Raw genomic sequence first — 25,038 nt, forward strand, 5'->3', positions numbered from 1 at the left:
GCAGCTACCATAAAATGGATTTTTTGTTGGCCTGCACAGTTATCAAAAAAAATATATAATATTCCTATTTTTTTTAACTATTGAGGTATTTTAGTTTACATGAACCTATTTCATTTACTCCTGTTAGAGCCTCAGCTTCATGCCATATGTAACATTGAAAATTTTTAGTTTGAATGTTGCAGACAGTTAGATTATAAACGTTCACTTTGGAAACATAATAGAAGGATGAGGCTTCTCCAGACGGGCATGGTAAAACCGCCTGAAGATCATAGACTGCAACCGTGTTATTAGAACTTTTATCGTTTTCCTTTTCTTTACCAGGTAATGAAATAATACACTGCAGTTCTTAGTAACATTTTATTATCATTATTAAAAACATGCCCTAATTAAACGTAATATAAAATTGAAAATCGGGTTTCTATCGACTACTCTACTAAACTATAAATTACCATTTATAGTGTAACTATAAATATTTACAATATTACTCATTCTTTTTCGATTTCTAGTGTCAATAATCTAAGTAACAGTATATACGGATTAATCTGTAAAATGTAGTCTCAACGACAAACCAATTTCTGTGATACGTCAATATATCAATATAACCACACACATAACTCTCAGAAATGAACCCGATATTTCTCCAGAATTCTCCTTTAATAGTTTCCCCGATGCATTTTCCAGATGACGGCATATCTGTAACAAATGGCAGCATAAAATATGAACTCTTCAAAAACAAATCCACATTATTCTGTTACCACTCTTACAGATCGTTAAACTTTAACCGAAACTTCAGGTTAGTGCTGGTCGGGGATTGTCAGAACTTCAAAAAACGGAATTTATTGGAAAGTCGTCATCCATCAGCTGAAAAGTTATAAATTTTGTTCGGGAAATACTTTCGCGTTAGAGATTTATAGTAAAAAAATAATAGATCAACACATATAGTCAAAGTATTGTGTTAAAATAAATTATACTTCGTTCGAAAATTTTTAATAGCTCAATCAGCACAAAGCTGATAATACCCAAAATTTTCTTGTCGCCAATTTTGGAGTAACTTAACATAAACCAATATTGTGAGTACCTACATAATCTGTTTAGGTTTAAAATATCATCATTAAGAAGTACGTTAGAAGTACGTCGAAGTTTTTTCGAAAGGATTAAAATTTTCAATCGGCCCATTGGCTATTATTTCGCTTAAAAATTAACATATTTGGCCTGTTTAGACATTTAAATATAACGTGCAGAATTGTTAGTATTGAACTAATAGCGAAAATAAGCAATATTAATTAAACTCTTCTTGTTCTTCCTCTTAAGCAATTGTGTTTGTTCATTGGCGGATTAATACCGAAAATAATCCTTCAAGTCAAAGTATTCGGAAAGCGAAGAATTGGGAGAAGAAGAATATCATGTTTAAAAAACCTGAGGAAATAGTTCTCCACAATAACAACTAATCTATTTAAAGCATCAGTTAACAAAATAATTATAGCCAGAATGATCGCCAATATTCGAAACGAATAGGTACCAAAAGAAGAAGAAGACTCTCATATCTGCCGTACCAGCCGCCTTTGTGTAGTTGGATCTTATTTATGGGTTTTATAAATTCTTGACTTCGTTTCAGTGTTATTAAGACCATCTTTGCCATATTTGCTTTTTGTACTTGATTTCTCACTTCTTGGTCCAGGTCTCCATTACTGGACAGTGTTAAGTAAACTCGTGCAATAAAAATGACATTAACGACTAATTTAACTCCTGTGAAATTAAGGTCTCACTTAACAGTGCATGTGAAGACTGTAATGTTAAATGTAGATGAGCTCAGTACATGGATAGGATACTAATATTGTTGGGAGTTAGTTTCTAAGTGTTCAACCATAATCAGAGTTAAAGAAGTAACCAATTATAGGATTTTGGAACAGCAAAAGCAAGGAGCCCTAGAAAAGCTAACAGAAAAAAATCAACAACAACTCGAAGACAACTTTGGACAAACTTATACAAACTAATAGACTGTAGTTTTTTAGGTCTGAAATGTCACCTTTTTGTGCATTATGGTTATTATTGCATTATGGCATATGCTTCTTGTAAAACAAATATTGAACATCGTTTTTAATACATTTATTAACGTTTCTCCTCCTTCTTTGATTTATTCTAGACTATCTCATATTCTCCCTTCTCTTCATCTCTGAGAGAACTCTTTTTATTTCCTCTGTTGTGATATCTGTGATGTCTTCTGAGCCTACATTTTGAACTTTTGGTATTTGATTTTGATTAGGATCTAGAAGTTCTTCTCGTTTATACAATTCTGAGTAAAAATCTTGAGTAATTTTTAAAATGACTTCCTTGTTTGTTTTAGTCTGTCCTGTATATTTATAAGATGTCTTGTACCAACAGGATGGCTGTCTCCTTCATAATCGTCGATTATTTACACACAATTTCTAAGGATTGTATTATAAGCGAAACAAGTCAAATTAAATGGCCTGCGAGATCTTCCGATTTGGCTCCCATGGATTTATTTTTTTGGGGATGTATTGAATCTACCATATATGGCAACGACCTCGAGAGTGCACATAATCTAGTTGATTTAGAAAATAAAATAAGAAATGCTTGTGATACACAACAGATTTTGCAAATATACTAAGTGACATAGAAATCCGAACACCCAGTTTAAATGATTTTATTTCAATAAAATTTGGTATAATTTATTTATCTTACTGAAAAAAAACAAGTGATAAAGTTTTTAGCCTTATCAGTTGGAGATTCCTGTTTTTATACTTTTTGTTTTTAAATTCACTAACAATCTAAAAATGAATATTTCAGCCGCAGTATAGATCCAAATTTGGTGGATTGTGGTTCTTGACATTCTTTACGATTGGTTACGATGCCTAGAGTACGGAGACTTGTACGATTGAATGGTTTGCAGAACACGGAAGACCTATTGGCATGCGAAGTGTTTACCGACGAATGAGAAGTTTTGGCCTGTTTTCATACCGACCACACTGGGTCCTCCCTTTAACCCCAGAACATCGCCGTAATCGCCTTCAGTGGTGCAGAGAACGGTCACTCTGGAATCAGGAATGGAACAGTATTGTCTTTAGTGACGAGTCTCGATTTTGTTTCACGATGGTCGAGAGAGGGTTAGAAGGCGACGTGGTGAAAGGAGAAATCCACAGTTTTTTGTCGAAAGACATGTTCATCACACTGTTGGAGTATGGTTTGGGGTGCTATAGCTTATGGTTCCAGGTCACCTTTAATCTTTATCAGAGGTAACATGAACACGCAGCGTTATATCCAAGAAGTTCTAGAACCCCACCTTTTACCCTATCTTGACACCCTGGCAAATCCAACTTTCCAACAAGATAATGCCCGATCACATGTTGCCAGAGTCACAATAGACTTCTTTCAACATAATGATGTCACATTGTTAGCATGGCCAGCAAGATCTCCCGACTTATCCTCAATTGAGCACGTGTGGGATATGATGGGTAGGAGATTGCTCAATTTGCACTTCGAGAGGAGTTGGTGGTTGCCTGGATTGAAATACCACAAGAGGACATTGACCACCTGATCAGAAGCATGCCTAGGCGCGTTGGAGGATGCGTAACACATCGGGGTGCATTCACACATTATTAAAGGTTAAAGGGCTTTAAAGCAATGCAATCATTTTGAAATTTTAATGATTTACTTATTGTGCTTCGTTAAGTACTTATACAAAATTTTATTAAAATAAAATCATTTAAACTGGGTGTTCGGATTTCTATGTCACTTAGTATATAAAATAAGCAAATAAATGCAAAAGAAGGTGGGTGCATTTGAACTTTTTTTTTTTAGTTTTACTTTGTTACTTACTTTGTATTTTGTACATTTTGTACGGTACGTATTGTTTGATTTTTAATTTTTTTAGATTTACGTAGCAGAATTAACTCCCCTCATCACATCTAATAGTCTTAATTCGTTCTAAAAGTTAAAATGTGCTATGTCCAGCTAAAAGTTTGACGTACTATATATACTGCTTGAAGAAAAGATTTACCGAAATCTGATGCCAAAACATGCACAAATTTCCTAAATCCTGAAGTGAAGAAAAGAAAGATATGTATATTATCCTTACTGTACGTTATTTAAATTATATTGTATTGTATTTTAAAAATAGCACAACAAAATACTGCTCATTTTGTAAAAAAAAAAATTCACATTTTTCAAAATATTGACAAAAGACCTGGTACAAATTTAAAAAAAAAATGAGAACGTAAATGACAGAAAAATTCAACTACATCTTTTTTAGAAAAGATAAATATGAAATATTCCAGCGAGTTCTATAATTTTTCGCTTGTCGGGAAAGTAATATAGCGCAGAGTGAAAAATGTTGACAATCTAATAGGTATACTGAAGTTTATGTTACTTTGATATCATGTTTTACTAACCTCTTTTAAGTTATTGCCTTTTAAAAAATGTACAGCTTTGGTTCGTTAACTGTTAGATTTAAATTGAAGTGAACGGTTTTGATTATGAAAATATAATAAATGCTGGAAATATGTAAAAATTAACATATTATGACAAAAAGCTTTGCTTATTTGGTTTAAAGAACATGTGACTGCTAAAATTTAAAAGGCTGGAATAAATTTGTTAAACGCTTCATTTAGCTATTGGTTAAAAAGAATCTCCCGTCCCACCACGATAAAATTGTTTATGCATGCTTCATTTTATTTGTATATTAGGGTTGTTAATGGTTTACATAAAACCTTTTATTATTACAGCAGGCACGCCAAAAATTATTCAAAGAAACACGAGGTTTTATTACGAGCGGAATTTAACCCTTGTGTGCATACCCAACTTTACCAACGTGTTACATACCCGGGTACCCCGGTGCCCGCCTTTAATTTTTTCGATTTTTTCATTATTTTTGCAATTGAAATGGTTTCCTTAACGCTTATCTCAGTAAATAAACATCAAAAGTGAGTGTCCGAAGCATTTGTAAATAAATTGACATGCTATAGCTTGTGGCGGGAATGGATTTTGATAAGAGATAACACTTAAACCGTATTCATTTTACAAATTCCTAATTGTCAATAGAAGCACGTGAAAGCCAAACAGGGTCGTACTGATGAGTATCATATGATTTTTAAAAATATTTACTTTTGAAACTGTTAGTGCAAGAATTTCTTGAAATTTAATCATTATATCACAATTAAAATAAACTCTAAAAAATAACACGACCAGTAAATAACTTAACAATAACTATAACATAAATAACACAATATATTAACTTAAAAATCAACACGATACAATTTGAATTTAAAATGCTGGCAAGTTTGGATCTGTAACATGAGAATCTGTCTGGCTTAAGGTACTAAGTTATATTTAATAGCCTCTTGACGAATGAGACGGCGAATATCGACACGTGCTCATATTTACAGATGGGAATTTGCTAAATGAATGTACTTTAGGTAAACTTGTGTACTGCATCGGCATGACTCACAGCTCTTGTCAAAATCCATTACCGCTACAAAGGGTAGAGAAAACAAGATTTTCAAGAACGTCACCCGGTCCTCACAAAGACTTTCCTTTTTATCACCTACGACGCTATCGCAACAGTAGACGTGAGTCGGTGTCAATAGTATTCTTCGTTAGTACGGAAGTGCATATATATGCTACAGTTAGTGGAGTTTTAGCTAATCTACGCAGAATATTTTAGCGTTATGGAGGAATTATCGCGGACTAAATTTGCAAGGACAAACAAAATGTATATGTGGCTTTTTTCAGTGCTTCATTTGAAAATTTCTTTATGGTATTCTATTGAAAAAGTGAATAGTGTATGAATTTTGTCTCAGATTAAATGCCACGGAAAGAAAAGCTTATTTGACCGCATTATTAGGAGATTGTCACAGATATATCACAGACATAAACATTTGGTGGTAAAGACGTAGTATCTCTTATAAAAATAAGAAGACTAAGATGGGCAGGACATCTGGCAAGATCACAACAGAACAACCCTCCTAGAAGAATCCTTATGTCATAAGCTGTGGGAAGTAGAAGTAGGGGTAGGCCAAAACTCAGATGGAGAGATGGTGTAGATGAGGAGGGTAGAAAAATAGACGCAGCAAACTGGCAATAGATAGAACTGACTCGCGTAATAAACTTGGGAAGGTCGAGGCTCTTTTATAGGGCTGTAGCACCAATGATGATGATGATGATTAGGAGATTGTAATAACCAGTCAAATAAGGGGTCTGACAGCGATGACAAGGACTGGCTAGCAGATGATATTTTGCGTGAACGTGAGGCTCTTGATAGCGATGAATGTAGTGTAGATAATCAAGAAATACCAGTTGCTCTAGAAATCGATACATCTACCGAAGAAGGTAAATATATAAAATTGCTATATATTTACTAACTAATATTTATTTTGGTCTGATACGATTTTTTTTTATTTTTAGATGACGAAGAAGACGAGGACGTCGAAGAAGAGAGAGAGAGGAAGAAGGATAAAGTGATAGAGAGGATCAAGCAGCAGCAATGGAAACACCAAGCACGTACATAGCCAAAGATAAAATTGTATGGAATAAAACGCCGCTTCATCAACATCAAACTGCATCTCATAATCTATTGCGTCAGCAAAGTGGTCCTCATCGAAGTTCCGTAACACTTTCAATAAGCGACACTTTCAAGAAGATATTTACCATAGATATGGTAGATATTATCGTTCGACATACAAATAAAAAGGCTTGTCAGTGTACGCAGCATTCAACGCAGTGTATCCAGATTCGAAGCGAGAGTGGAAAATGTTACTGTACAAGAAATATACTCATTCATAACTATTTTGATTTGCTCTGGTGTAAATAATTCTAACATCGATCATACAAATGATCATGATGGCATTCAAATTTATATCCAGTATATCGAGCGGCAATGGGGATCTGTAGGTTTCGAAACTATTCGGTTTAGTAGATTTGATGACGCTAATACACGTCAGCAACGCGCAAAAGAAGATAAAGCAGCTCCGATCCGTGATCTCTGGACAATGCTTAACGCAAATGTATCTCAGATGTACAAGCCGACGGAGAATTTAACGAGCAATGAAAAACTTTATCCATCTCGCTTATCCCTTGCACGGCATCATTTACACAGGCAAAACAAGTAATGTTTGGGACAAAAATCAAGGAGAAAGAGGGTGAAAGAGTTTGCAGCTGCGTACCGGGGCACTGGTAGAAATATTGCCATGGATAATTACTTTACAACATTATCTCTTGCCAAACACTTACTTTCATAGAAGTTAACTTTAGTTGGCACTTTGAAGAAAAATAAAACTTACGTTCCAAATGAGCTGGCTCCGAATAAATCGAGAGAAGTATGCTCTACTGTCTTTGGATTCCATGAAAAAGTAACAATGTGCTCCTAGATAAATCTACCATATCAATGGTAAATATCTTCTTGAAAGTGTTACGGTACTTAGACGTTGCTTCACTCGCTTCATACCTCATTTATTATGAAAATAATAAGATGTTGCCAAAAAAATCAACCAGCGACGGCTACTTATATGTAAATTGCGCGAAGAGCTTGCAACGCCAACAATTGAAGATCGATATCGTAACATTCAAATAATGAGAAATTATAGCACCAAGATCGCTACTGAAAGTCTGATCGGCCGGCCAGTAAATCCTGTGGTGGCAGCTCCAGGTCCGGCGATTCAAAGAGATGCATTAGGAAGAAAGTCATCGGTTTCTGCCATATTTGTTACAAATAGACAATCAAGAAGAGAAGGGAAACACGAAAGGCTTGCTTCGAATGTGATAAGCCTATCTGCAATGAGCATGCAGTAACTTTTGCTGTGTTTAGAGTTTAGAGGATGCGGTAAAGTGTTTAGAATGCCATAAATAAATCTTTTCTTTGGTTTTTTACATAAATTTGCATTATTATTATTACCCGATTCATTTCATATGCATGAACCAAATAAATTACTCAAAATTAAATTTTTCTATGGTGGGTACCTAGGTACCCGGGTGTGTCAGCGTCATATCGATGGCGTCACGACAAAAAGTCATAAGCGCCAAAATTTATAAATTTATGTTTTGGTATCAAAATAAAATACATTTTACGTCCTATCCACTATTAAAATGACGCAGCTGTAAAAAATTCCAACTCGAATAAAACAAGCTTTGAATTTTCTAACCGCCAAACGAGTTTCTTAAAAGATGAGACACCGATATCAGTAAGCGACAAGATCTTGGGTCTGAAAACGTGGTTATATCAATAAGGTAAACAATAATTTGAAATATTATTAATATTTAATGTTTTGTTAAGCGTTTAGTTAGATTATTTATCTTGAGAAATCATAATATACCATAAGAATGTACAATTTTACCGACTGTCGGTTAGGCCTTTTCAGAAAAATTTTTTTCGTTTATCTAACCGCCATTTGGCCATTTAAAATACACTATGACTTAGATTTGCCATAGAAAAGTTACTACTTAACCGACTTAAATAAGGTTTGAACCTAAATAAAATATATATTGACTTTGTTGTATAGTTTTCTTTTTTTTAATTTTAAAGTTATATTTTGGTAGTAATATTCTTTTAAAAAACTAACATTTGAATGGCGCTTACTTCTTTTTTTTAATGGTTTTTAGAATGGTTTCTCGGGGGCACAAAATAATGAATCTTGCATTGCAATCCATTTGGGAAGATCAGAAAAGCAATGTGCAGGAATCCAGCGGAAATAATAAAAACCATGGTTCATTTTCCACTGAAAATGAGGTCCTCAATGAAGCGCTAAAGCATGATATTCTTTAAGAGCCTGTACTAAAAGACCATGAACAAGAACTCCAAATGCCTAGTTCTGTTCTAGATGATGATGCCACTGTGGATTTCAGATTTCCTCAAGTCTAAATTTGAATATTGACAGCCGTTTATTTTCGAATATTGATGAAACTGCCGAAGAAGGAACTGATTTATTAACCTGTGATAAAAAGCTTGTACCTTACTCAGATAGTGATGATACTGATGATAGTAGTAATAATGCCGCAATAGCATTTAGTTCATTAGTTGATGATAAGATAGGTTGTAATGATTTTATACAACAAAATGGTTCTTTAAACTCCGAGTCAGATTCATCATCCTTGACAGTATTTTTTAAAAATGAGACTGAAATTGACAGCATTAGTTCTAGCTCACTACGTTCTAGCTCATCAACTGGTTCAATTTTCTGTTATATCGGTTCTTCGTTTCTATTAGTTTGTTTTGTTATTGATAAATGTTATTTTCTGTTATCAACTTTTGATTTGCATTTTATTTCCATTAGTTTTATAATACAACTTACTTAGTTATCAATGTAGAAAAAATGGTACGTTTTAATAGTTTTTGTTGTTTTTTACTTAATATAACGTGATAATTATATTAACTTTTATTTTTGTATTTTTTTACACCAATATAACTCTAAGAAACTCATAAATATATTATTGTGTATTGTTTAATTTGTATTATTTTTACTTAATTGTTATGCTTTAAAATGAAAAGATTTATTCTCCATTTTTGTTATAATTCCGTAAAATTAAAAGGCGTACAAGTTCCTAAGCGACATTTTTTGATCAAAATACTTTTTTCGAAATATGGTAACTGCCTTTCAAAAAGACTTAAACACCACAGAACCTAACATTAAAGGCGTAAGCACCAAAATGTTAAATATCTCATGTTTATAATAATTGTTTTATAAATAACATATGGTAAGTCAGAATGACTCAGTTCGATAATAATAAAATGCCAAAAAAATGTAAAAAAAAGAAATATTAAGCGATATTAAACGTTTTTGGTGTCTCCTGAAAAAAAACTGTCAATGGCGCTTATGCCTTTCTGTCGTGACACCGTCGATATGTATAATTTGAACTTAATTATTTGTACTTAAAAAAATTCTAAAATATCTCAAAATGCACCATTGCCTTACAATTGAGTTAAATAACGACAATTCGGGCGTCAAAGCGAAATTTTAATTTTTAATCAACTTACATAAAAAATGTGTCGTGGTGGGCACTCGGGTAACCGGGTATGCACACAAGGGTTAAATGAAAAATTTCGAGCAAATTTGACAAATTTAGAAAATATTGGCATTATACTTTTTTTATATAAAAATCTGCAGATATTTCTTGTAAAAACATTAATTTATGCAAAAAATGCATTTTGCATTATTATTTACGAATAATAAATATGTTAAAACTCAGAAATATTATCATTTCATTAAGATTCCATTGTTTATTACATAGTTAAAACTGGAAAGTAGTTGCATTCATATTTGAAACTAGACAATTGTGCAATTAATATGGTCGGTGCTTAATTTATCTTCCATCCATCTCGCTATCATCAGATGGTGTGTTGTAGTTCGGTTTCCCACAAGCCCTTATCAGTTCTCCGTCCAGTCGTCGAAATACACCGGGCGTGAGAATGACAAGGGTCTGTAAGAAATCGCCTTTCCGGACGGCCTGCCGACTGTATCCGTCTCTTTCCCTCCTTATGTCTTTTTGGACAACAAGATATTTCACTTAGTTAAAGGGGCAGAGGGTTGAAGGAGAGGCAACTTGAAAGGATTAAAGTTGCCGACTTTGGTGTGTTTCGTTCCACTTCTACTTACGCTCTTAAGTTTCTCCCAACTCCAAAATGTGTCTGGAAGATTTGACGGAGTATTTCGTAAGATGTGCTTTACTTCGAATGAACTGCCAATTACTCATATTCGTCTGAAACAAAAAAGAACAACGTCAAAAGATTGCAGTCTTTACTTTTTTAAATATCATTTTCCTATCATGTATACAGAATTTTTTTTTCAGAAAACATGGACGCTAGTTAGTAAAATAATAGGTTATGTTAATGGAAGAAAGTAATAAAAAAGTTAATAATATAGACTGCGTAATAAATCAAGTAACCAGAAAGATGCTGGGATTAGGAAGCAGTCTCTAATGCATTTTGTGAAGTCAAAAAAACGAAGCATTTAAATCGAAAAAGTAGATAGGAAATGCGTACCATCTATGAGGTATCGAAATTTTTAACACGTCCTTGGTTTTTATTAAATTTCAAGCAAAAAAAGGAACTTTCTCATTCGGCAAAGTATTATATTGTAGATGAAAACGACTTTCTTGAAAATACTTAGCTCCTTCAACTGAGATTTTCTAAATTAAAAAATGTTTATAAACAAAAAAAAAATCGGTTGCCTGTAAAGTCGGTTTTACGGGCGAATATTTTACGTGACAACGTCTTTTTCTCGGTAGAATATTTATTGATATGAATATTATTAAATTGCACAATAAGAACAAGGAATTGCCGCTATAAACTCAGTTTCTCAACTTTTGTGTCAATCTAACAATTAATCAATCAATCAAGGACACTGTAAGCACTCCACATTTTCACTACAGACACAGCTGACGATACTTTCAACGATTTTCAACTTTAGCGATTCAACGCGCCTAATTCTCTAGTGCCGCGCGCAGCGGACCGATCATGTTTGAGTGGGAGAGAGACGCAAGGCATTCGCCGGTCCGGCGGGCCTCTCTCTCGTTCGGTGACTCACTGTAACAGACGTGAGCGGGCGTTACACTTTTTCTTAAATGACTCCGAGCCACAACCTAATTTAAGACGTTGTCACGTCAAAAAGTATTGCAAATTAAACCCGAAAGTAAGCATTTGTTCAATTGTTTGTAATTATTAGAAGAAACAAAAATATTTAAAACATATTTCACAATGTGAGATTTTATGTAGTCCACTATATGTGCAACAGATTGGTCCAGTATTTTTTTATATTTTAAAAAACATTAAATATGTGGGTAAATTTTGTTAATTATTACATATTTTGTCTTCTTTTCCTTCTTCTTCCTCCTTCTTGGCTTCTAGGCTTTAAAGCCTGTTTCTTTTTCAATATTAGCCTCCTAAATTGTTTAAATTATCGCACCATCTTTTTCTTGGTCTGCCAAAACTTCTTCGTCCATTTGATGACTTATCTCGTGCTGTTCGTACTATTCTATCCTCGGCCATTCTACTGATGTGTTCGTTTGATCCTGTTTCCGTTTTGTCACCCATCCATTTATGTCTACTATATTGCATGCTCTTCTTATGTTTTCGCCGCATCTCTCCTTAAGGTTGATCTGCACCCCCCAAAAGACAAACTCCAAATTCAAAAAATTTGAAAAAATTTGAGAAGGTATATGTGATGACTAGAAGTATTTTGACAACTTTTAAGCAAACTTCATGTTTTCGTTTTTGAAAAAACTCAAAAAAACTACTTTTTTCCAAGTATAAAGCGGGAAAACCAAACATAGGATTTTGTTAATTTTTTTACAGCATCAAGATAAATTTATAAGAAATACTTATGAATTTTTTGAAAATTTTTGAATTTACAGTTTTGTCCCAATAGGAAAAAATAATATGTTTCGGCTTATAATAAAGTTACCGGTAAGAAACCGAAATTTTTTTTTTAATAACAACATATATAAAACTGTAAAAGTGGAAAATATTTGCAATAAAACGTTAAATATTTTTTCCTAAACATGAAAAATCTCGTTAAACAAGAATTATGTCTTGAACTACCGCCTTCAAAATGTAATGTAGGGAGATGGCTTCATCTGATCTGAAACAATGGTAGTATTTATCATCGATAGATAGCATTACGTTCGGCTTCGAAACGCTTCAAACGAAACGTCATACTAACAGGGTTGCCACATCAAGTACATTGTACAACACTTTGGCAGATTATAACAAAATTTAATATAAATGTTATCGGTTTGAATTTTGAACCGGTCATGCTGAAACTTACAGAGTTATACAATAGTAGATGCTGCAACTTTTATTTTGAAAGTACGATATTGAAAAAAAATTTACACTCTATAAGTAATATATCTATAAAAAACCTATTTAGTTTTACAAAACTATTTAGGCATTTTTAGTTAATTATTTTAGTATTTATAAACAATAGTGCTCCTTGCAAAACCAGTGGCGTACTCACAATTTTTCTGAGGGTTGGGTTTTGAAATTTTTTTATGCTACCTCCATTGTGAGTCCCTAAAATTTGGGTTTTAGTTTAATTTAAAGCACTAAAGATAGCAGTGCCAAAGATTCAGGTAATTATTATCCTGCCTACCAACTAAAACCACCCTCTCTTACTTGTGTGCATTTGACTGTCCACGTACCGTACTCTGAAAGGGGTATGGAGGCACGTACCGTACTCCGAAAGAGGTGGGGAGGTCACTGTAAGACTGACGACACTCACTTTTTGGAACACTCCCTTCTCTTATCTAAATCTTATCTATTGTTCTGAAGCTATTTGCTTGTGGCATTTTAAAGTAATTACTATTTTAATGAGAATAAGCCACAATTGAAGGTTAAAATAAGTTTATTAACGTTTGACATTAATCCTGCCGGTTTAAGGCATGCTCCTCCGCCAAACCTTTTGATTCCATCGCTCTTCTAATTCCTTCATTCCATGAGCGTCAAGTTCTCTTTTTCTTCTTCCAGGGGGCTTCAATTTGTGATGTTTTTGGGGCCAAAGTTCGTCAGGCATTCTCAATAGGTGTCCAAACCATTTTGAACCTCTTCTTTCTATTCTGTCAATGACCGTTTCTGTAGCATTCATCTTATTTCTTATATATTCGTTGGTCTGTCTTTCCTGCCTTGATGTTCTAGCACTTCTTCTCAAATAATCCATTTTAACTGCTAACAATCTTCTCTTCAGGTCTGCATTAATTGTCCATACTTCAGAGCCATACAAAGAACTGATTCAACCATGGTTTGCCATTTTCTTTTTTTGTTCCTTTTGGAAATGTTGCGATCCCACCATAAGGAGTTCAGACATCCTACAATTTTACGTCCCTGATAAATTCGGTGTTTAATTTCGGTTTGTCCCAAGCCGTTCTTAGCAGTGAGTGCACTTAAATATTTAAATTTTTCCACTTGTTTGATTTCCACGTCCTCGTCGATCAACACTTCAAACCTTGCATCTGAATTGATAACTAAATATTCTGTTTTCTTATGGTCCGAACGTCCGAAAACGTTCTGTGATGTAATCCTAAAGGATATTTTTATAATCTTTCATATGGTATTTTTTATAAAAATTGTTATTAAGAGAAAGATTATGAGAGTACATAGAATCTGTTTTTCTATTATTGATCCTGTTGTGTATTGCTATACGTTATACCAGTTTGACCGATGTAAGTTTTATACACCAATGTTAAAGGGCAACCCAGTTACAATAAAATTTAGTAATTATTCTAGTATTTCTAAATCCAGACCAATATTCTTGAAAATATCCAAAATTAGTAATGTTGTAAATGCCGATATAAATATTTCCTGGATAAATTTCTACATCAACAAACTTTTTTCGGATAATGGAAAGAAACATCACTAAACTACTATTAATTATAGAAAGCTGAAAGAGTAATTTTAAACTCCAGGTGAAAAGTCGTTCAAATCCACAAGAACTTCTCGCGAACTATAAAGCTCGAACAAATTCCTTACAATTGCAATGTTGGCTGTCTAATTTTAATACTGCTGCAACTTCGAACGCCTGAATAAAAAATAAGTTTCTGGATCGAAGCGCGAGTCGGGAGTTAATCTGGAACATCTGGAAGTGTATTAAAATCCTTGGAATGAAATGCTACACTTCCCCCAAATATTGCAGTCGCGAACATCAATATGGGAGTACGAGAATTTTCTAAATTCTGCATTCGACTTTAAGACTCATTTGGCAAAACGATTCGGCAGTTGTTTGCGAATAAAATGCGACTAGGGAATTAAAACTGTATTCGTATTTGTCTGTTTTTGAAATGAGGCTGTTTGTACAAGACTGAGTTGCTTTTTATTTCATAACATAATTTGAAATGTTTTACAGTTACTGTAAACTATGAAAAAAATTTTATCTTTGCTAAAATTAATTCGTTTTGGGCCACAACCAATAAATTTTGAGACAACATAACATTTTGAAGAAAATATAACAAAAAATAAAGTGTAACGATACGATCGTTAATAATCTAACATTTTGAACGTTAGCAAACCGAATCCCTACATTAACTACTAATTTGCCGCCGTTGGAGTATGCAACCCACAATACTATCTCTAATATTTCGAGGGCTGAAAACCATAGGGTTCTAAGCGACATTTACAAAAATTTTCAGGAGACTAATTTTAAAGTTTGCTGTCAAATAAAACGGTTTCGACAATATTGTACTTTGTCAGATATGTTATATATTATTGTTTAAGGATTTGGTAATACAGTGATTCTTAAAACAATGCTGTCGTTGTGGTATAAAATGCAAATTTCATGGTTTTTTCAAAATGTTACACTTGTACTTGGAACCTGAGGGCACTGTAACAGCTGTACTTGGAACTTTGTGTCCCTAAATAAATTTGAAGTTTAAAAAATGTCATATTATTACATATTATGTCATCATTGTAGACTTTATTGCCTTTAACAATAATAGCCTATACCATGACGTTGGAAGGATCAAAGGAAGAAGAAAATTAACGAAGAGTAGAAAATTAACTTTCATTTTTTTTATAAACTGTTTCGTTTCAGAAATCAAACATTTCATGTAATTCTGATCTTCCAGTGACATCCATTTATACGTAAACTCAATATGCTCAAGCTTTTTCGCAGTCAGAGATTTGGGTTTTGTGTTATCGGCTGAAGCTACTACAAAGTTAGCAGTGGAATTATTTATGGGAACCACTCTCTGTTTCTTCCTAATACTGCTGGTAACTTTACTAACATTGACTGTAGAAAATTCGGCGCTGTGATCATTCAGCTTATACTGAAAAGTAAATATGTCTCCTTGCACAAAACGTAGTTGACATACTTTAGTGTAAGGTATTTTATTATATTGGTATAATGATGCTGTTTTTTGAAGTTTTTAAAGTATATTGGTTTCATATTAATCACACAGAATGGCTTTCGTTTGTTGACTTTTAACAATATTCTAATAAACGCTAGTGGAGACCAAATATTCGTAACCTTCATAGCTTTTTCTATGCGAGAGTGGATATTATCGACAACCTGTATGCACGAATGACCAGGTATGGAGTATTTCATAGTTGCCATTTGGATTTTAGGATGTCTGTTCAGGAAGTCAGTGATTGCTACTAAAATCAGGGAGTTCCTGTTCTTGTAGAAAATTCGGCGCTGTGATCATTCAGCTTATACTGAAAAGTAAATATGTCTCCTTGCACAAAACGTAGTTGACATACTTTAGTGTAAGGTATTTTATTATATTGGTATAATGATGCTGTTTTTTTGAAGTTTTTAAAGTATATTGGTTTCATATTAATCACACAGAATGGCTTTCGTTTGTTGACTTTTAACAATAGTCTAATAAACGCTAGTGGAGACCAAATATTCGTAACCTTCATAGCTTTTTCTATGCGAGAGTGGATATTATCGACAACCTGTATGCACGAATGACCAGGTATGGAGTATTTCATAGTTGCCATTTGGATATTAGGATGTCTGTTCAGGAAGTCAGTGATTGCTACTAAAATCGGGGAGTTCCTGTTCTGAGGACCACAACTATTTGTTGTTTATTTCTGGATGTTTAAAACTACTTTCTCTAAAATTTGTATTAGGGCACTAGACAAATCATTGCCTGATCTCCCACCTAATGTTTCTGGTCATACTGCACAGTAAACTTCTGAATTAACAGAACTGAGCTGTCAGATTGTATACGTTTAATTTCTGTTTGTAAAACAGCACATAGACTTCAGATTTAGGTAGATTTATGACATTTTCCAGATCAAAACATATAATGGCACAGTTTGAATTCTCTGTTTTTTTGTTATTTTCACGTTCTTGGCGCATTATTAATTTCTTTCTAATATGGGAATTATATGCCTGTTGCTTTTCTGCCTGCACTCTCTTCTCTTTTTTGGCCAATCTATAGTCTTCGCAGACGTCACACCTATCCGTTTTCGGTTGCAAGAACTCTAGATTATACTCAAAATTAAAAATGTGTCTATACAACGACAGCTTTTGTGGAGGTATATTGTTTGCATTGCACATTTCAATGTACAATTCATACATTTTTTGTACGTTAAGTGTTGGATCTAGATATCTTTTTTTTTTAATCTTTCTTGAAATAATGCGCTTCTACATTTGGAAAATTGAAAATTATTTTCTTTGCTTGAAATGCGATCTTTGGTCCCTTTCCCTCTTTTATCAGAGTGTGGTGTACCCGAATCACTCTTCTGTAAATGCACAGTATATATGGGCTTTTTCTGGAAGATATTCAGAACCGAAGCTACAATAATCCTCCCAAGATTCATTTTCGGACACAGAGGACATTGTAAACAAGAAAATATGTATATATCTCACAAATTTTAATTTGTAGCCGGTACTAACCTACGTATTCCTGCAAAAGAAATTTTTAATATCTTTAGCCGTTTCCCCGGTAGGCTCCGTCCCGTTGAGCGTGACTCAACCTGTATAAGTATTTAATTATTTTATAATATTTTAATTATTATTTACTCCAAGTGAGTTATCCAAACAGTAATCCCAGACCATTTTACCTCATTGCCAGAGGACGGCGTGAATCAATTGTTGTATATAATTATATTTTGGGTCATATTTTTTTAGGTAACTGTTTTTTTGTAAATATATATTTTGTGGATATATTTTAGTAATTGTTTAGTGTATATAAGTATAGGGTTGGAATAGTACATTAAGTTTATAATATAGTGTATAAAGCATTTTAGATTTTTATTTGTTTCCTATCATCTTTTATTTTTCATTTAGTATATAACTACATATATCCCAAATTGGTGTGATATTCAAAATTCACCCTGGCGCCCATCTTAAGATCATCCGAGGATTCTTAGGATTGATCTAACTATCTTAAGTTACTACAGACAAGCAAACGTGCCGACCTCCTCTCTGAGCACAACTCTCATTCTCTTGAGCTAAGCCGATTCTCTTGTAGTGTTTAAAGTAAGCTTCATATTTTCTTCTGTATTGGTTACATTCCCTGTTGTTTGACAATTTATTTGAACCAATAATATTTTTATTCACTACAGTTTATCTTCATTAAATATAATTTCCACTTAAAAGATTAACACTTTGTTTTTTTTTTTTGTTTTTCCCTTTTCATCCGCAACAATTAGCTTTTGGCCTTACTCTTACATTATTTGTAACATTGGCTTGACCATCGCAGGCCTTTCCCTTTTTTTGTTACAAAAGGAAAAATGATTTACGAACGATCCAAGTTGGTGAAGTGGAAATTTTTACGGTTTATCACGATTTCCGGCAAAATTATGAAACGATTATTCAAAGCTGTTTTTATTTTATAAACTTTTATCATCTGTCTTAGATTATACATCAGATTAATTTATACTGACAATCTGAAAAGACAAAATCAAATTAATGATGCCTTTGCAGTTTCGTCATGAGTGTGCAGAATAAACGAAATTATTATTTTTTAATATACTAAAATATCATTCGATTTTGGTTTTGAGGTCATGTTATGTTAAACATACTATTTATGAAAGAAAATAATAATAATTTTATTTTAGAGCTGAATAATGCAAATTAAAATACAGGTAGTATTTACCTTCTATGTAGAGTCCAAAAGTCACGATTGTCATCAAATAACTCAGCCTGGTTGTGTATTTTTATGAACGATGTTGTTGACTGGTCTGTATCTCGAATCTCAAGCTAACTGTTTTTGCAGCTGCCACGCAATAATCAACAGGTAGTAAGGCCCAGACCCTTCTAGACACTTCTCTATGAAATAACTTTGATAGGCTACAATTTTCCATATAACTCACTTTAAAATAGCAATAAATAGGAAGGCATATAATTTAAAAAAGATCCCACAACTTTCTTCTTAAAATATTGTAAATAAACGGTTTTAAAAAATACTTAAAAAAAAGCACTTTCGACTTAGGCACTTTTTTATTCACTTACTATTTAACTATCCCTACTCGTTGTTGCACTCCGAGCACTTTTATCTGCTGCTTCATTATCCTCGATGCCGATTGTCTTATGAGATCCACACACATTTTATTAGCTTGTGTGTTTGGGATATTGTATGGCCACGATAGATCTAATGCCTACTTCGTACTATGCTAGTATTTTAGTCGAGTAGCGAGTAACTAAACGTGTCTGACAACAAAAATTTAGTCGAGTAGATCAATTTTATTCTATATTTTTCGGGCGAGTAGCACCTCCCACTACGCCTCAGTGCTTACTGATTCATCGGCCAAAGGGCTAAACAAGTCCGAACCACAGTATATTGCTAAAGAATTCTTTATTAGCGATATAATGTGTCCGAACCACTCGAATTAGTCGAGTTCATTAGTTGAAACAAAAATGCCGTTGCGCTGGTGTGAAAAAACAACTTTAAATTTGGTATGAAATTTTAAAAAGTATAAACCTGCTTGCAATTTTGTTATTGCAGGAATAGCATTTCTTAAGGTTGTCTTTCCGCTTTATTTGGGAGTTTATTATTCACAGAAACTTTACACAACTTTAAAGGCGGCTACAGACACACATGCAAGCTTGTCCAGCACGCTTGTTCAATCTTTTTGTACAAGCACGCTTGAGTATATGTAGGGAAATGTGGTGCAAGCTTGTGATTGTACAAGCGGCTTGAGGATTGAAAGCATCTTAATTATGCATGCTTGAATTATGCACACTTGCGCAAGCAAAATGGTACGTGTGTACCCAAGAGTTTCAAGTTTGAACAAGTTGGCGTCCGTTTGTAACAGTCGTTACTTTTATTACAATTTAAATTAAAATAATAAACAATGTATATTAAAAATAATTTCAGAGACGTAGTATGGGTTGCCTAACTTTAAGTGTTCATTTGCCCATTAAGTGTGTATTGTTAATAATTTAAGTTGTCACTCTGTTCTAATTTGGTACCATTGCGGACAAGAGAAATGACAGGAGATTAAGGGAAGTGGAAATTGGCTCTTCTTGGTTAATTAACGGTGAATTAAAATTCACTTTTGATCGAGAGTTTGGAGTGGTACAAGTGGCAGTTAGCGAAAGAAAATCCAATTCATGCATAGAATTTCCTTCACTTCAAGAAGTTAAATATTCTAAGTATACCATAACGATTCAATTGACGGTGTTTTCGCAAACTCGGGAGGTGAAGTGAGATTTCTAGCACGGAATTGAGTAGCTATCTGGTAAATAATAATTTTTTATATTATTAAACATTAGAGTATTTTATCTATATCCTATTATTCAGATTCATTATTTCATATTTTAATATAGTATTTTGTCCAAGGCCATTATATTTTTACTCTATGTGAAGCAAGGTCACGCTACATCCGATTGGATGGGTTTTTTTTTATCTACCATAATTATCTTTTTGCTCCGGTTTCTTATGCTGAAAGAAACTTTCCTCACTTCTTCTTTGATTTCTTTTTATCAATGTTGAGATTAGAAGTAACGGGGAATTGTTTTCAGCCACCTACCATGGAATTATAAATTTCCCTCAGAACATCCGAGGGAGAGTACCACTTCAACTCTAATAAGAATCAGGGTCATTTGGGACAAGCCAGGGAGTATTGTCTACTCCACCCTCATTTTTTCTCCAGCCTGCACCTAGAGGTAGGGCAGGACAGTAATCATCAGAACTGAGCCAATTAGCACCAGCTCCGTGCTAATTTCGGACCTCAAGGAGGACTTCGCTGGGACACCGAAACCATTCGGGAGTATCCTTCCAGACAGCTGTAGGAGGACAGTTGGTTTTTGATTCAGAACTATATGTATATATCTTGTTTCACCAGTTCTAGTTTTTTTATAACATATATATATATATATTAATTAATATAACTCCCCTTGGTGTAAGGTATCGGTAAGTTTGAGCTCAAATTCTACCCAGAGATTATCTTCCATTGTTTTTGTATTAACCATTTATTTCTTTATTAACTTTAATTATTTCATTATTAACTTTAATTATTTCATTATTTGTCTACTTAACTAATTTTTATATTTCATCTTGCGTTATTAACTCCGGTTATTATCCCTTCAGGATAATATACCGTTTCAATTGTTTAATTTGGCTTGTTCCCATTTATATATATATTATTTTGTTTGTATGTGCATTTAGAGTTGTTTAACAATATTGTTGGTCATATTGTAGGTAAGTTTGATATATTTACTTGGCTATACGTTCTTCCAACGTTAGCATTATTTTTTGTTTAGGGTTGTTTTTAACCTAGATGTAGGTTGTACACTCTATATCAGAGTTATTCTGTCTAGTTTTCAACTTTTTATTATAGTTGTTTTCAACATTCTTTTTTTTTTAAATATTATATTGTGAAATTTTCATATACTTTTTGGTAACTTAGAGATTGTCAAAATCTAAGAAGTTATATTTAATAAACTTGAATTTGTTTTGCATATAATTTTTTATTAATATTTCCTTACCTTTTTACATTTACAGCATTTTTGTTTATTAAGTCAACTTTAATTAATATTAGCAGTATACGATACCTGGAAGAGTGACTGTTACTCTTTTTAGAGTATTATCCCTCTTCTGGCGCCCTCAATTTGTTTTCTGTGTTAATTTTCATTATATCTATTCATTTTTCTTATCTTCTTTTCTATCCATCATACATTTTCCTGATTTACTGTCTTTAAAAGGCATGCAAATTGGCCGTATCCATCCTTGAGTTTCTAGTGGTCATTCTCTTGCCTACATTGCTAGCCTAGCCACATTCCGTTCAATATTTTTACTTCTTTACTTAATTGTTATCTATTTGACTTCTATCAATTTTATCCCATAGATATAGACCACTCTTCTTATACCTCTCTCCTCCTACACACCCCTGTATTTTGCTACACGTTTTGTTGCTTTGTGAGGTAGTATTTGAGTAATTTTCGTCATGATTAGTGATCGCAAAAAGGTTAACCATGATTCGTTAAATTCAATTCTTAATTGCTTTTACAGTTAATTTGCCTTTACGTCACTCACTTAAAATCTTTCAATCCGAAAACCGTGCTGCTTATTCTGCAACTTGGAATCAGTAAAATTTTAAACAACTTATTATAAATCAAAGCACCGCTAAGAGAAAAATTATTTTAAAACCTTTCAATGCGAAACTCGCAATGATGTAAGAAGAGACATAATGTATTATAATTTTGCAGATATTCCTTAAACCATTAGAAATATGATCCCTAAACACTGGTTAAAACTTAAACACATCTACCACCTCTCAGTAAAAGACATAATCTATTAAAAACTCTTTCAAACCCCGATTGGGATTCAGATTATTTCACGTTGATTATAAATCTCTTATTAAAAATGTTAAAACCAATTGACTATCCTTAACGCTTTTCGCACCGTTTCAATAGAAAGTTTATATAGCGAATGTGGGATACCATCCTTACAACATAGACGTAAACTCCTCAAGTTTACTCATGCCATATCTATCGCAGCAATTAAAAACAACCCCCTATGTAGAAATGCATTTACACAAAAGTATCAACAGAAACCCTGCACAGAAAACCTGATTACCAGCGGGTGAGGACAGCACTCAATTCTCTAGACATTAGTTTCTCAACCGTTCTCCCAACAAACTCCCCCTGGATAGTAAAAGCACCTGAGTGTATCTTTTCTTACTAAATTCGATAAAAGAAAAATTCCCATTGCTGTAATTAAAAGCTCAATAAATAACTTAAAACACATAAAAATTTTATTACTATCTTCCCAGACGCTTTAAAATCTAATCACGATGTAGGCTCAGCTATAATTTCCTAATCTAATCTTATGTTCAAACTTCCCTCAAAAACTACCATCTTTACAGCAGAAAACTTTGACATATACCAGGCTCTAAAATATTTACATACCTTTAACATTCCACGAGCTCGTATTCTTACCAACTGTACTTACTTGCTATCTACCTCACTTTACTTACTCTTAAGCCTAGTTCGCACTATGCTAGTATTTTAGTCGAGTAGCGAGTAATGTAGTACCTAAAATACACACTACTGCCCAAAAATCAGCCTGCAACGCAATAAAGTAAATAAACTAAATTAACACGTTCGCACCTAACCTATTGATACTAGACGTTCCTCAGAAACGGATATGGGTTTTTAGGTAAAAAACAGGAATATTGGATTAAAACTCGGACACATGGATTAGTATATAGATATTAAAACATTTTTTTTTGTTTACTTAGCCTGTCAGTATACTGGTAGTCAGGATATAGATGTACGTTTTTAACTATATACTAAATACCAGTATACTGGCAGGCTACTCTAGACAAAATAAACAACAATAATCGCTGTATAATTGGGAAAAAAATTTCTCTTATCAATTTTATCATTTTTTTTTATTACAAAAGAAACATAATTATCATTCTAAACTTAAAACTATAAGAAATAAATTTATTGTTTGACTTGTGTATGGAACAATTTGTAGCAAGGAACTATGCATAGTCCTGGTGAGTCGGGGCAGCTGGGACAATAATAACGGGAGCTTTTTCGGGCATTTTGCTTAGTGCAATATCGGCACCGTAACATACCACTTTTATTTTTTTCCGTGACAGGAACTTGTTCTGGGTAATGCATATTGTTTGCAGTTGTTTGTACCTGAATAGCCTTGTTATTGTCCATAAGGTCCATTACTATGCTCTCACGAAATTGCAAAAAAGAAGTTTTCTTATTCGATGCTCTCTTGTAGATGTAAAAGCTGTTCCAAATGCATATGTCTAATAGATGGAAAAACAATTTTCTATACCACCGAAGTGTTTTCTTGGTACCGAGTAATATGACAACATCTGGTCTGCTCGATCTATCCCAGACATGTGCTTATTGTAGTCAAGCACACAATCGGGTTTAATTTTCGTAGCACCTCGTTTACAAACAACCTCAGTCATCACGTGCTTATGCTTTGTGCTGATCATTCTGACATCACGCTTATCTTTCCATTTAGTAACCAATACGGGCCCTTTACGTTTCCATACAGCATCTCCTTTCTTTAGCTTCTTTTTTAACATGTCCTTGGGGTTTCCAGTTCTGTCTTCTCGTAGAGTTCCAACAACGTGTGTCTTTTCCTTGAATAGGGCTTCCGCCAATCCTACGCTGTTGTAGAAATTATCCATGTATAAAACATGACCTTTTCCGAAATAATCCTTCGTCAACTCTTTGACAATATCCGCCGTTTTCAAGGTACCTCTTCCGGTATATACAATAATATTTAATATATATCCATCGTGTGTAGTGAGTTCGTATAGTTTAATCCCATACTTGTGACGTTTACTGGCTATGTATTGTCGAAAGATGAGACGACCACGCCACAAGATCATGGCCTCATCAATAGAGAGCTCTCTATTAGGGTATAGACAATTTTGTATATTTTTTAGAACTGCGTTCAAAATAGTCCGAATCTTGTAAAGACGGCCCTCAGTACTAACATCAGTATGGTCTACGAATCGTAGCATTTTTAAAATCCCTAGAAATCTATCGCGGGCCATAGTTTTTCCAAAAACAGGGTGGTAGTAAATACTTTCCCTGCTCCAGTGTTTGGCAAGGGAAGGAAATTTTACGATGCCTCCCAAAACACACAAACCTAGGAATTTTTTGATTTCCTCATTAGAAACTTCTTTCCATACACTTCTTTTTCGTTGAAGTGTTGTAGATGTGGATACAGTGGGTCGTCTATTAGTTTCACATACAATTTTGTGTTGATTATATCGTTGTCGAAAAGCACATTAAAATAATCTATGGGTTTTGCATTGGCCGGAAGATTTACATTGATAGACGGTATTCCAGTAAAATCAAATTCTGTTACATCTTCTTCTACTTCGCCCCAACCATAATGTTCATCTGAAATGTATTTTGTAGATTTTTTCTGTGTCGTAGTGGTATTTGTTGTCTTATTATGGCAAATATGAGGTTCATCTGTTAGATCAAAATGTTGTTCATCCCCAGATTCACTTTTATCGGACTCTGTATCTTCAGAACTATTTACACTAGTTTCGGTAAGATAAGTTTTATCAACTACAGAATCATCGTCAGAAAAATCGTCTTCGGACCCTTTAACAAATAATTAGTTACATTTGTTTTACATTATATTTTATAAATT

General features: G+C 33.6%; 1 long non-coding RNA gene across 1 annotated transcript in view; it reads right to left on the reverse strand.

Annotated features, from left to right (window-relative positions):
- Positions 1-387: 387 nt before the first annotated feature.
- LOC140444745 (uncharacterized) overlaps positions 388-25,038 on the reverse strand; it is a 103,210-nt gene continuing 78,559 nt past the window's right edge. The window contains exons 5-6 of the long non-coding RNA XR_011951331.1: positions 10,602-10,704; positions 388-693 (exon numbers count right to left, since the gene is read on the reverse strand). This is a non-coding gene — a long non-coding RNA (uncharacterized lncRNA). The remainder of the gene's footprint in view (positions 694-10,601; positions 10,705-25,038) is intronic.

The sequence above is a fragment of the Diabrotica undecimpunctata genome, chromosome 6 (assembly GCF_040954645.1).
Source record: "Diabrotica undecimpunctata isolate CICGRU chromosome 6, icDiaUnde3, whole genome shotgun sequence".
NCBI lineage: Eukaryota > Metazoa > Arthropoda > Insecta > Coleoptera > Chrysomelidae > Diabrotica > Diabrotica undecimpunctata.